The 12,410-nt window shown below is 37.2% G+C and overlaps 2 long non-coding RNA genes across 2 annotated transcripts; both read left to right on the forward strand.

The window, feature by feature from the left end:
• Positions 1–3,204: 3,204 nt before the first annotated feature.
• On the forward strand, positions 3,205–4,229 carry LOC123624249. Its single transcript, XR_006730091.1, has 2 exons — positions 3,205–3,272; positions 4,197–4,229. It is a non-coding gene; the product is annotated as an uncharacterized LOC123624249 (long non-coding RNA).
• Positions 4,230–5,603: 1,374 nt separating this feature from the next.
• On the forward strand, positions 5,604–12,196 carry LOC123624250. Its single transcript, XR_006730092.1, has 3 exons — positions 5,604–5,632; positions 10,774–10,819; positions 12,007–12,196. It is a non-coding gene; the product is annotated as an uncharacterized LOC123624250 (long non-coding RNA).
• The last annotated feature ends 214 nt before the right edge of the window (positions 12,197–12,410 follow it).

A 12,410-nucleotide genomic window follows, 5' to 3' on the forward strand; every position in this document is an offset into this window, starting at 1 on the left:
TGTCAGCAGTGTCCAGCTTGACAGAGTTGTCCCTAGGCTCCTGAATTGTGTGCTGGACAGTAGGATTGTCCTCAGGCTCCTGGACAGTGTCCGTGGGCACTGAAAGCAGCATGTAGGGTGGCCAATCCTCAGGCCCCGAGGCTGTGGGTGTCACAGCAGTGGTGACACATGGCATAGGCCCACCCTCAGGCCCAGAATGTGTGCTAGCCTAGGAGGGATGAACTGATCCTCAGGGCCCTGGAAGGTGTTTGTGGGTGCAGCTGGAGGAGCAGCAAAGGCAATTTAGTTGCCCTTGTTTTCAGGCTCTCATATGGCACATGCAGGTGCTGGCCACAGCAGGTTAGGTAGGCTGGTTCTCAGGCTCCTTGATGGTATATATGAACTAGCCAGTCCTCGGGTCCCCTGAAGGTGTGCACAAGTGCACCATGGCCCTGCCTCTGGAGAAGGCAGAGTCGCTTTCATAGTCAGTGGCTTCAGTCAAGTGGCCCCCTAGCTCTGGTGCACATGCACTCAGGCTCCCTTTGTCCTTGGGCAGCTTCTCTCCTGGGCCAGACCCTCTAATTCTCAGGGGGTTAGGGTGGTGTGTGATGTAAAGTTTGGAGCCCATCTGCACTGCTGGGTTCAGCAGGTACACGATGTTGTAACCCTCTACGGGAACATAGTGGGATGTCAGTGGGGTGCCAGGGAGGACATGTGGCGGCTGTTGAGCCCCAGGGCAGGATGTAGCCCAGTGAGGATTTGGCTCTTAACATGGCATTGTACTGCACCCTCTCAGAGGGTACGTGGGACTCGGCGTGAATTGCCTCTCAGGAGCTCCCTATGCTCAGTTCAGGGCCTGTGAGGGCTGAGGGGTCCCCTGTGGCTTGGATTGCAGGTGTCCTCGGGGGAATGTGGATCACTGGGGTTCATTCCCTTCCCTTTTCCCCACAATGGGAAGTCTGGCCTGGCTCTGAGCTGATCCCAGCTGGAGTGGCTTCTTCCCTTTCTTTTGCTTCCATGGTTCCATGGGTTCCTATTACTTCCCTGCTGAATTCCAGAGCTCTCTCTTAGAGGCTTTGTTCAAGGTGTGGTCATCTAATTATTTTGGTTCTTCTCTGTGGAGGATACAAGTTCTGGTTGCCTCCCTCAGCTCTGTCGATGATGTCTCTGTCTATGGCATGAATATGAAAGAATGAATGGAAAAATGTTTTAAAACCAGCACAAGCTATCCTCTGGTTACATTTTTTGTTTATATTCCTCCTACTTCAAAAATACATCAATTCCAGCTCAATAACCAGCCACAAGTGTCCTTTAATATGGCATCAGGCTCAGGCTTAAAGTGCAGGATCTACCACCATTCCAGATGGGTGTACTCAATGTATAACATTTTTGCACCATTTTAAAGTCACAAAATTGTGATCTGTACCATCGTAAGTCAGGGATCATCTATGTTTGGTAAATCGACATGTGGAGAGGCTGCAAATGGGAAACAGGTATTTGAATCCAGAAAGTCCTGGATCCTTGATATTTAATTTTCTTTAGCTTATCTCCTGCATTGATTTTACTTTCACCCGCTGTGGAGCAGCAGTGCAGTTTCCTCCAGGTTTTAGTATCATTTTCTCCACTGTCCATGAAAGCCTTCCTGTGAGTCTCTTCAAGGGCCATCACGCTTCCACTGACGGTCTCCTTGGAGGCCTTTTGGTTTTCATTCTTATTCATGTCTAGGTCCTTTCAGCTTCCACCTTCCTCCTGGTGTAAAGGTATCTGACATGTTTTAACAGTTGTTGTTGTTGTTTTTTAATGGCAACACCCCATATTTAATATCAGTATCTGTATCAATTATCTATTGCTGTATAATAACCCACCTCAAAATTCAGTGTCTCAAAACATTTACTTTGTTCACAATCTTCAGTTTTAGCGAAGGCTGAGTAGGGCCAGCTCATTTCTTCTTCATGTGACAGCAGCGGGGGTGACTTGAAGCTGGGGACTAGACTCATTTAAAGGCATGTTCATTCATATGTCTGGCCATTGAAGCTTACTCTTTTGCCTGGCACTCTAGCTGGGGCAGTCAGCTGAAATGTCTATACAAGGATTCACCATGTGGATTATGCTTCCTCACAATATTGTGGCTGGATTCGAAGGACAAGCTTACCCAGAGGGGAAAAGTCAGGTGGAAGCAGAATTACATTTTCTAATCTAACCTTATAAGTCACACAGCAGTTCTGTCACGTTATAGTCACTAGAAACTGGTTACTAAAGCCAACCCATACTCTGGAGAGGGAATTTCATGGGAGTTATATCAAAAAAAATTTTAGACATGCCTTAAAAGCACTACTTCACTCACCTGTTATAAATCAAATCAGCATTCCATCTAAAGGAAAGTAATTTGTTCCAACTCAGTACCACCGAAATCCCAGCAAGTATTTTCATTTGTTTTTGTTTGGTATGCTACCTTATTCTGTGTAAAGTAACAAAGGATTACAAGACAGTGCTGTAGAATTAAGGCATTTTTATTAAAAAGAGAGTATAGATCTTGTCATTAAACTTCTATAACGAGACATGATTGCTTTGTAACTCCAGGAATCATTGCTCCTTGGAAAGCAATTAAATTAGCGTAAAACCTTTGCAGTTCATAAAAATACTTCAGTGTAATGTCCCTAAAATTTCTTTAGAAATTTTTTGGGAATAATGATGGAGGAACGGGTATAAGACTTCCTACTAAGAGAGTTTAAGGAAGAAAGAATTGAATTAATCATAGACAATGTCCTAAGATCAAGTGTAAATGTTGTGTGAAAGAGTAAAGTATGTATTTTGTGAATCCCAGTGGTTTAAACTTTGCTCTTGATTTTCTGAATCATTCAAATGTCCATCTTTGAAGAATCTACTACAGTATAGATAGCATTTTATTGCAGCTCAATGTATTTCAAAATGTGTTATTAGTTTTCTGATACCCTATTCTCAGCCTACTTCCTTCATTATTAAACTACATTATTTTATTCATGCAGGTTGATGACTTTATGGAATCATTGGAAAATGTATGTTCAAGATGTCGCTATCTGGATGCCAAGACTCAAGTTGATCAAGAGGAATTATTCTCTATGAAAGCAACACAAGAACAATGTGAGATGCTAGAGAAAGAGAACATGAAGTTGGAAAAAGAATTTTGGGACCTCAAAAACCATATGCAACAGATGGTAGATCTTGGTGAAATTAAAAAGTATGAGGACGAGATTGAAGAAAGAGCAACACAGGATGTTGTAGAAAAAATAAAAGAAGTCAATCTATTTTTGCAGGTTAGTTAAGTGTGAAACGCACTTTCATTCATTTCACTGCAGATGATACTGTGATGTGTTCATTGTGTGTGTTTCCTCTACTTCCGTTATAGCAATTGGTTTTGTAGATTTCTAGAAGGAAGGTGGCATATGCTTCTCCCTTTAAATCTTTTAGTTTCTATCATCATTATAAATAAATTCATCTTTGAGAATATTGAAGCTCCTTAGACAATCATTTGATTATTAAGGCCAGTTAGCATAAAACAATACTATCAGGAAAAGAAAAAATTGTGATTTAGAAATTATACTGTACTCTAGAGTTTCTTTTTAAGTTACATTGCTCAACTTTTTAAATTTTAAATTGATTATATTATTCTTTGCATTATTAGAATTCATGAGTACTAATTTAGTAATGATTCAATTTTTTATAATTCCGATTAAATTATCAATTTAGTTGATAATTGATGTTAAACATATTAAACCTCAGCTTCTTTTGTCACATATTTAAAGTTGTTCTCAGAGAATGGGTGTCCTTTTAGCATTGTGGGTGGTCAGCCTGGGAGTATCACTTGAGACTACAAATTGGAGATAAGCCTGGGCATCGTAATAAGATACCATCTATACAAAAAGTAGTAAAATTAGCCAGGCATGGTGCTGCACATGTGTATTCCCAGCTACTGAGGAGGCAGAGGCAGGAGGATGGTTTGAGCCCAGGAATTCGGAGGCTGCAGTGAACTATGATCTGGCCACTGCACTCCAGCTACAGTGACAGAGACACTATCTCTAAAAGTAGAAATAAATAAATAAAAGACAGACACTGTCTCTAAAAATATAAATAAACAGACAAAATAAAATAGCTCTCTGATTCAAAAGTAAAGGAAACAAATATGCAGGAATTGTTCATGTTAAAGGATACTAAAAATGTATCCTTTTTATGTGTTTTAGTCACAAGCGGCATCTGAAGAATACATAGAACAGTTAAAAGAGGATCATGTGGCTTCAATAAGAAGTCAGACAGAAGTGACAATTAAAAATCTGGAATCTGAAATCTCCAACATGAAATTTTCTCAAGGAGAAGTGGAAAAGTATAACCCCCTGTATCAAGGAGAATGAAAAGCTAGGAAATATTTGTTGAAGAAAGCAAAAAAGTAAGTCAAAATATGGAATAGAAAATAAATTAAGATCATTAATTTGCCTTGAAAGCATGCTTTTTAGTGAGATAGGTTCATGAGATTAGTGGGAAGTGAAAGCTAACTAGATAACAGAATTTTGGAAAACAATGTTAATAAATGAACTATCTTTAAAAATGGTAGTCCAGGGCAGTTTATGACTCTCCCTGTTGTTTGGTTATATATGGCTTTTTTCCCCCTTAATATTCTCGTGTAGTTAACCTTACCTGATAGTCTTTCCTTGAAGTATTTTTCAAGCCTTATAACTTGGTATTATTGTTATACAATTGCCTGTCACCATTCTGCTCATAGAAATATTATGAGTTTAACTACTTTTTGGAAGATTACAACTTAAACTGAAAAAATAAAGGAGTACGACTACTCTTGGCACATTTTGACATTCAGTAAATTAACTTCTTTACATTGGTTTACTAAATACAATTATTTCTACCTTTTTAGGGATAATCCTTTTATGATATATATTTAAAGAGTACAACATGATGTTTGGATATATTTGTACATGGAGACATGGCTATTATAGTCAAGCAAACTAACACATTCATAATGTTCATTATCCCTTACCCTTTAAATACAAGTATTTCTAATGGAATCCTCAAGAATCTTATAAATAAGGCCATTCCAGGAGGCAGCAAGTGTTACCTGTTAAGCCATACATCATCGATAGAGATTTCTCTCCCCTCCTTGCTTTACTTGAATTACTTATTTTGTAGAAATTCTCCTATTTATATATATATAAGTATATATATAAACACACACATACTATATATATATACACACACACATACTTCTGTAGAACAATTGTAAAACTATAACTGCATACAGTAGGCATGCTGTGATACATTTTCACAGTTAAAACACTATTTAATGGGAAATTCCATTTACTCTTATGTTAATTTTTTAAAAAATGCCATCATTTAGGAAAAAATGTAATACTAAACATTTGTCTTTTGCAGTTTTCGCAGAACTCCTGAGCGACTAGCACCATCCAGTCGCAATCTTGTTGAGGAGACACAGGGGACTGGAACTTGCTTTCCCACTCGAGCTATGAAGACGGGCACAGAAGCACCTTCTGTTGGAACTGTTCATAATGGCTTAGGTCTTCACAGACAGTTTTCTTCAAGAGAAAACTCAATGTTCTTTTCCTCATTCCCATGGACTTCACATGCCAACTTGGAGACCTACTTGACTGAGGTTAGTTATATTGTCTTCTTTCCTTTGGGTTTCAGATTTCTGATATAATTCTTGTTTCTCATTTGGTGAAATACTGTGTTGTTAAAACGACCTATGCGTGATAAATAAAGGTCATAATTATCTGTGTTAATAAAGAGAGGAAAGTGAAAATTTTCCATTTTCTTCAAGTCCCTGCAGCTGTCATTTTCAAGAGATACCTGTATATTAACATTATTCAATATGTGGAACTAAAATGACAGGTTTGAAATTTCTTTAAAAGCAGCACTTAAGTTAGATTTTAGAGACTGAATCTTATTGCCTAACAACTAAAGGTATATTGCGAGGTGCTTTGGCTTACTTTCTAGTTGATTTTAGTTTGGCTATTGTTCATAACCCTTTTAAAGTTTTTTGTACCATCTTGAATTTTCCACCCTTAATCACAAGTCAATGATTGCCATCCAAGCACTTAACCACAAATAGATGTTTATTATTTAAAGCAATCCAAGATAAATAAGTTTGAGGAATTAAATAAACCTATAGTATTTAGATTAGATTTTAAATTAAAATATTTGTCATTTTCTACGTAATAGTATATCTTTAATTGCTATGTTACTTACAGCATTTTTATCTTAATTACTGTAACATTAGGCTATTGATGGGCAATTTCACAGCACTTTTTAAATACTTAAATCAAGCAAATATTTGAATTTTTTAATTCAGGATATTATGGGGGTACAAACATTTTGGTTACATGTAATACATTTGCCTCACCCAGGTGAGGGCTACAAGCATGTCCTTCCGCTGTAACGGTGTGTTCTGCTTCCGTTAGTTGTGGATTCCCCCCCAGCCCCAGTCCCCCACCTGATTGGCACCCAATGAGTATTACTTCCATGTGAACACCTTAGTGTTCCAATTCGATGGCGAGTACAGGTGGTGCACGTTTTTCCATCCTTGTGATACCTCATTTCGAAGGATGGGCTCAATCTCTATCCAGGATAGTATAAGAGGTGCCAGTTCACCATTGATTTTTGTAATTGGGTAGTATCCCATGGTATATATACACCACATTTTATTAATCCACTCATGTGTTGATTGGCACTTGGGTTGTTTCCACTTCTTGGCAATTGTGAATTGTGCTACTATAAATATTTGAATGGAGATGTCTTTATTGTAGAATGTCTTTTGTTCCTTTGGATAGATGCTCAGTAGTGGGATTGCTGGGTCAAATGGTATTTCTATTTTTGGCTCTTTGAGGTGTCTCCAAATTACTTTCAACAGGGGTTGTACTACTTTGCAGTCCCACCAGCAGTGTATGAATGTTCTAATCTCTCCACATCCATGCCAGCATTTGTTATTTTGGGCCATTCTCCCTAGAGTTAGGTGATATCTCATTGTGGTTTTGATTTGCATTTCCCTAATGATTAGAGTTGTTCAGCACGTTTTTTATATGTTTGCTGGCCATTAGTCTCCCTACCTTTGAAAAGTTTCTGTTCATGTCCTTTCCTCATTTATTGATGGGGTTGTTTGATTTTTTCTTGTTGATTTTCTTAAGTTCTGTATAGATTCTTCTTATCAGCCCTCTATTGGATGTGTAGAAAGCAAATATTTTCTCCCATTGTGTAGAATGTCTGTTCATTCTAATGATAGTTTCCTTGGCTGTGCAGAAGCATTTTAATCTGATCAGGTCCCATTTGTTTATTTTTGTTGCTGCTACGATTGCTTTGGGGGTCTTCTTCATAAATTCTTTACCTAGGCTGGTGTCTAAAAGAGTCTTCCCAATATTTTCTTCAAGGATTCTTAAGCTTTCGTGTCTCAGGTTTAAGTCTGTTATCCGTCATGAGTTGATTTATGTGAGAGGTGGGGATCTAGTTTCAGTCTTCTGTATGTAGATATCCACTTTTGCCAGCACCACCTATTGAATAGAGATTCTTTTCCCCAATGTATATTTTGTCTCCTTTGTCGAAGACTAGATGACAATATGAGGATGGTTTTATATCTGGGATCTCCATCCTATTCCAAAACTCTCTATCTCTGTTCCTGTGCCAGTACCATGCTGTTTTTGTTAGTATAGTCTTGTAATAAAGTTTGAAGTCTGGCAGACTGATGCCTCCCAATTTATTTTTTTTCCTTAAGATTGCTTTGGCTATACGAGGTCTTCTCTGGTTCCAGAAGAAACATAGAATTATTTTTTTCTAAATCTGTAAAGAATGATGGCAGAATTTTGATAGGGATTGCATTAATTCTGTAGATCACTTTAGGTAGAATGGACATTTTAACAATATTGATTCTGCCAATCCAGAAGCATGGTAGGCATTTCCATGTGTTTAGATCCTCTACAGTTTCTTTTCTCACTGTTTCGTAGTTCTCCCGATACACGTCTCTCATCTCCTTCCTTAAATATATTCTAAATATTTAACTTTCTTGGATGCTGTTGTGAAAGGTGTTGGGTCTTTGATTTGATTTTCAGCTTGACTGTTATTGGCATTTATGAATACCGCTGATTTGTGCGCAGTAATTTTGTATACTGAGACTGAATTCGTTTTTCAATTCCAGGAGTCTCTTGGTTGAATCCTTGGGATTTTCTAGATATAATAGTATCTCATCAGCAAAGAGTCGGAGTTTGACGTTTTCTGCCCCCATTCAGACGCCTGTCATTCCCCTCTCCTGTCTGATAGCTCTGGCAAGGACTCCCAGCACTCTGGTGAATAGAAGTGGAGACAGTGGGCAACTTCGTCTGGTTCCTGTTCTAAGCGGGAATGCTTCAGTGTTTCCCCATTGGGTATGATATTGGCTGTGGGTTTATCATATATACCCTTAATAATTTTCAGGAATGTCCTATCTATGCCTATTTGGTTAAGGAATTTTATCATAAAAGTGTGCTGGATTTTGTCAAATGCTTTTTCTCCATCTATGTGGAAAATTATATGGTCTGTGAATACGGTTTCTATTCCCCCGTGTATATTATTGTCTGCTTTGTCAAAGATCAGATGGTTGTATGTGGATGGTATTATATCTCAGTCCTCTGTTCTGTTCCGTTGGTCTGTGTCTCTGTTTTTGTGCCTATACCTTGCTGTCTTGGTTACCATAGCCTTATAGTTTGAAGTCTGATAATATGATGCCTCTGGATTTCTTCTTTTTGCTTAAGATTGCTTTGACTACTTTGGCTCTTTTCTGGTCCCAAAGTGTAGAATTATTTTTTCTAGATCTGTGAAATATGACATTGGTATTTTGATGGGGATTGCATTGAATCTGTAATCAAAGTGAAATGTATGGACATTTTAACGATGATTCTACCGATCCTATGAACGTGTTATGCTTTTCCAATTTAAGTCATCTGCAATTTCTTCCCTCAGTGCTTCATAGTTCTCCTTGTAGAGATCTTTCACCTCCTTGTTTAAGTAAGTACATTTGTAGGTATTTGATTTTCTTTGTAGCTATTGCAAATGGTACTGAGTCTCTGATTTGACTCTCAGCTTGACTTGTTGCTGTATAGGAATGCTCCTGATTTGTATACATTGATTTTGTAACCTGTGACTTTGCTGAATTTAATTATCAATTCCAGGCATCTCTTGGTGGTGGAGTCTTTGGGGTTTTCTAGATACAAGATCATGCTGTCACCACAGTGGAATAAAACTAGAAATCAACTCCAAGAGAAACACTCAATTCTACACAAAGTCATGGAAATTAAACAACCTGCTACTGAACGATCATTGGGTGAATAATAAAATTAAGACTCAAGTGAAAAGATTCCTCAAACTGAATGACAAAGGGTACTCCAGCTCTCAAAAACTATGGGATTCAGCAAAAGCATTCCTATGGGCAAAAGTCATAATCTTAAATGTCTACATCAAAATGACAGAAAGATCACAAATTAACAATCTAACACCAAGCCTCAAGGAATCAGAAAATAAAAGCAAACCAAATGCAAAGCCAGCAGAAGAAAAGAAATAACTACTGTCAGGGCAGAACTAAATAAAATGGAAAGTAAAGAAAAAACAAAGTATCAATGAAACAAAAAATTGGTTCTTTGAAAAGATAAGCAAAATTGATAGCTCTCTTTCTAGATTAACCAGGAATAGAAGAGACTGGACCCAAATAAGCTCAGTCAGAAATGAAAAAGGAGGTATTACAATGGATACCACAGAAATTTAAGGCCAAAAATGTCATCTGGAAATACTATGAAAATTTGTATGCACATAAACTTGAAAACATAGAGGAAATGGACAAATTACTGGAAACACACAACCTCTCAAACTCAATCAGGAAGAAACAGATCTCCTGAACAGACCATTAACAAGCAACTAGATTAAAGCAGTAGTAAACAATCTCACAACAACAACAGAAAGCACCGGACCAGATGGAATCACAGCTGAATTTCACTAGACCTACCAAGAAGAACAATTAATTCTACTCCATAAATTATTCCATAATTTTGAGAAGGAGGGAATCCTCCCCAACTCATTCTACAAAGCCAGTATCACCTTCATACCAAAGCCAGGAAAGGACAGAACAAAAAAAGAAGACTACAAGCCAATAGCCCTTACGAATACACATACAAAAATCCTCCAGAAAATACTAGAAAAAACTAAATTCACCAGCACTTCAAGAAAATAATCCTGCATGACTGAGTGGGCTTCATCCCAGGGATACAAGGATGGTTCGACATACATAAATCAATAAATGTGATTCACCACGTAGAAGGAAAAACAAAGACTATATATGATCATCTCAAGAGATATAGAAATTTTATTTTAAGGAAAAATGCATTAAAATGAAAAACTGTTCACACTTTCATAAACAGCAGGGTTTTGCTAAGAATTACAAAATAACAGATTCATGTGAAAATATAACTTGAATTGCCTAACCCTTGTACTAATAAGAGAAAGTGTCACCCTTCTGAAATGATGTATACTCAATATATCAATTATTAATTTTACTTTTTATGAGATTAATCTAAGCAGCATTACACATATACTCTATTAACTAAATGTAAAATAAGTAGGGTTTTTTTATTGATGTGATTATTTTTCTATTTAAGCAATTGTGAAGTTAAGTCTAGTTTCCACAAATATTTAAAGCCACATTATGTAAGTGATATATGATTCCCATGAAAATGTCTGTGGTTTACTTAAACATTCTAAGTAATATTTGACTTATTTCAGATGACACACAAGTTGGAACAAAATATAAGTATGGAACTACAAGAAGGTATGCTGTGAAAATGTATGAATTAAATTGGCATTAATGACTTGATTTCTGAAATCGACCATAAATACGAAGTGGCAATCTTTTCTATTGTTTGGTTAATAGACACTACACTTCCTCTTACACACATGTAATGAAAGATGTGAAAACATTAACATTCATCCTGAACAGTATTCTTATGCCACATTAATTCCACATGGCTTTAAAAAATCTCATGAACTTTATGTATCTTTTTTTTTTCTGTCTCTACACTTTATTCACTGCTGCCATCACTAAGATACTGTCAGTCAGCACATGAAACAATTCTCTGAAAACCAAGGCATCATCAACTTCCTGGGATTACGTTAGTGACTTAAGGCCAAAAGACCCCAGGCTCGTGTAGTAACATTTAGCCAAGTAGTGACAGTTCATAAGCAGTCACTTGACTGGTGACATTTTAAATCAATCATTTACTTTGTCATTAGTGTACTTTCTCCCTGAGGAAAAGTTCCATATTCCTTAACATGGGAAAAACACCCATATCAACTTGGTTCTTGTCAATTTATTCAACTTCATCTCTTGCCACATACCTTATCTGCCCCTTTGCTCTAGCATCTCACAAACTAGACTACTTAGAATTCCACAGTGTTCCTCCTTATTGCCCCTGCTTCCTCCTCCCTTTACCTGGTATGGTTTTTCCTTGCTCTTCAGCTATCAACTTGCATATCACCTCTACCACAAAGTCTACAATATTGACACAAAACTTGGACAGATGGGCCTCCTGTGTGTTCCAGTAGTGCCCTGTTTTATACTTGTTGTGGTCTCTATGACTCTGCATGGAAGTGGCCTGTTTGTCTGTTTTTTCATGTTATATTATTGTTGAGGACAATCATATATGGACTGTATCAACCCCACCTCGTAATTCCAGTGCTTGTCATAGTACCTCAGCATATGGTTGTTGAATAGGGAATGAAGAATGAGAAAAAACCAGAATCTCTGATACTTACCCACAATGATAATTACTAATTCAGTGTGCAACTGCGGGCAAATTATATTTAACAGTAATTTTGTATTGTCATTGTACATACATATTTCTCATTCTTTTTGATAATGATAAAGTTTCCAACTGTTTTTTACTGACTTACACTTAGTTCCTATGAAATCTTTTAGCTAAAGAATAGAATTCTTTTCCTTTTTCTTTTTCTTTTCAGGTCTTGCTGAATTAGAATCTGGATGCTCTTCTCTAGAAAAGCTTCTCCTCTAGGATCCACTGATGAGGCAGATATAAATCAAGATATACTTTGGACAGCATCATCACAATATGTACCATTTTTGAAAAATTCTATGATCTGAAAGACTTTTAAGTGGATCTTGCAAATAAAAAGCAGTTTTACCTCCTTAGACTATAGAAATATCAGGTATTTATTTTTTATTCTTATTTTTATTTTTTTTGTTATTTATTTATTTACTTATTTATTTATTGAGACACAGACTCACTCTGTTGCTGGGGCTAGAGTGCTGTGGCATCAGCCTAGCTCACAGCAACCTCAAACTCCTTGGCTTCAGTCATCCTCCTGCCTCAGCCTCCCAAGTAGCTGGGACTATAGGCATTCAC

This window comes from Lemur catta, chromosome 19 (genome assembly GCF_020740605.2).
Source record: "Lemur catta isolate mLemCat1 chromosome 19, mLemCat1.pri, whole genome shotgun sequence".
NCBI classification, from domain to species: Eukaryota; Metazoa; Chordata; class Mammalia; order Primates; family Lemuridae; genus Lemur; species Lemur catta.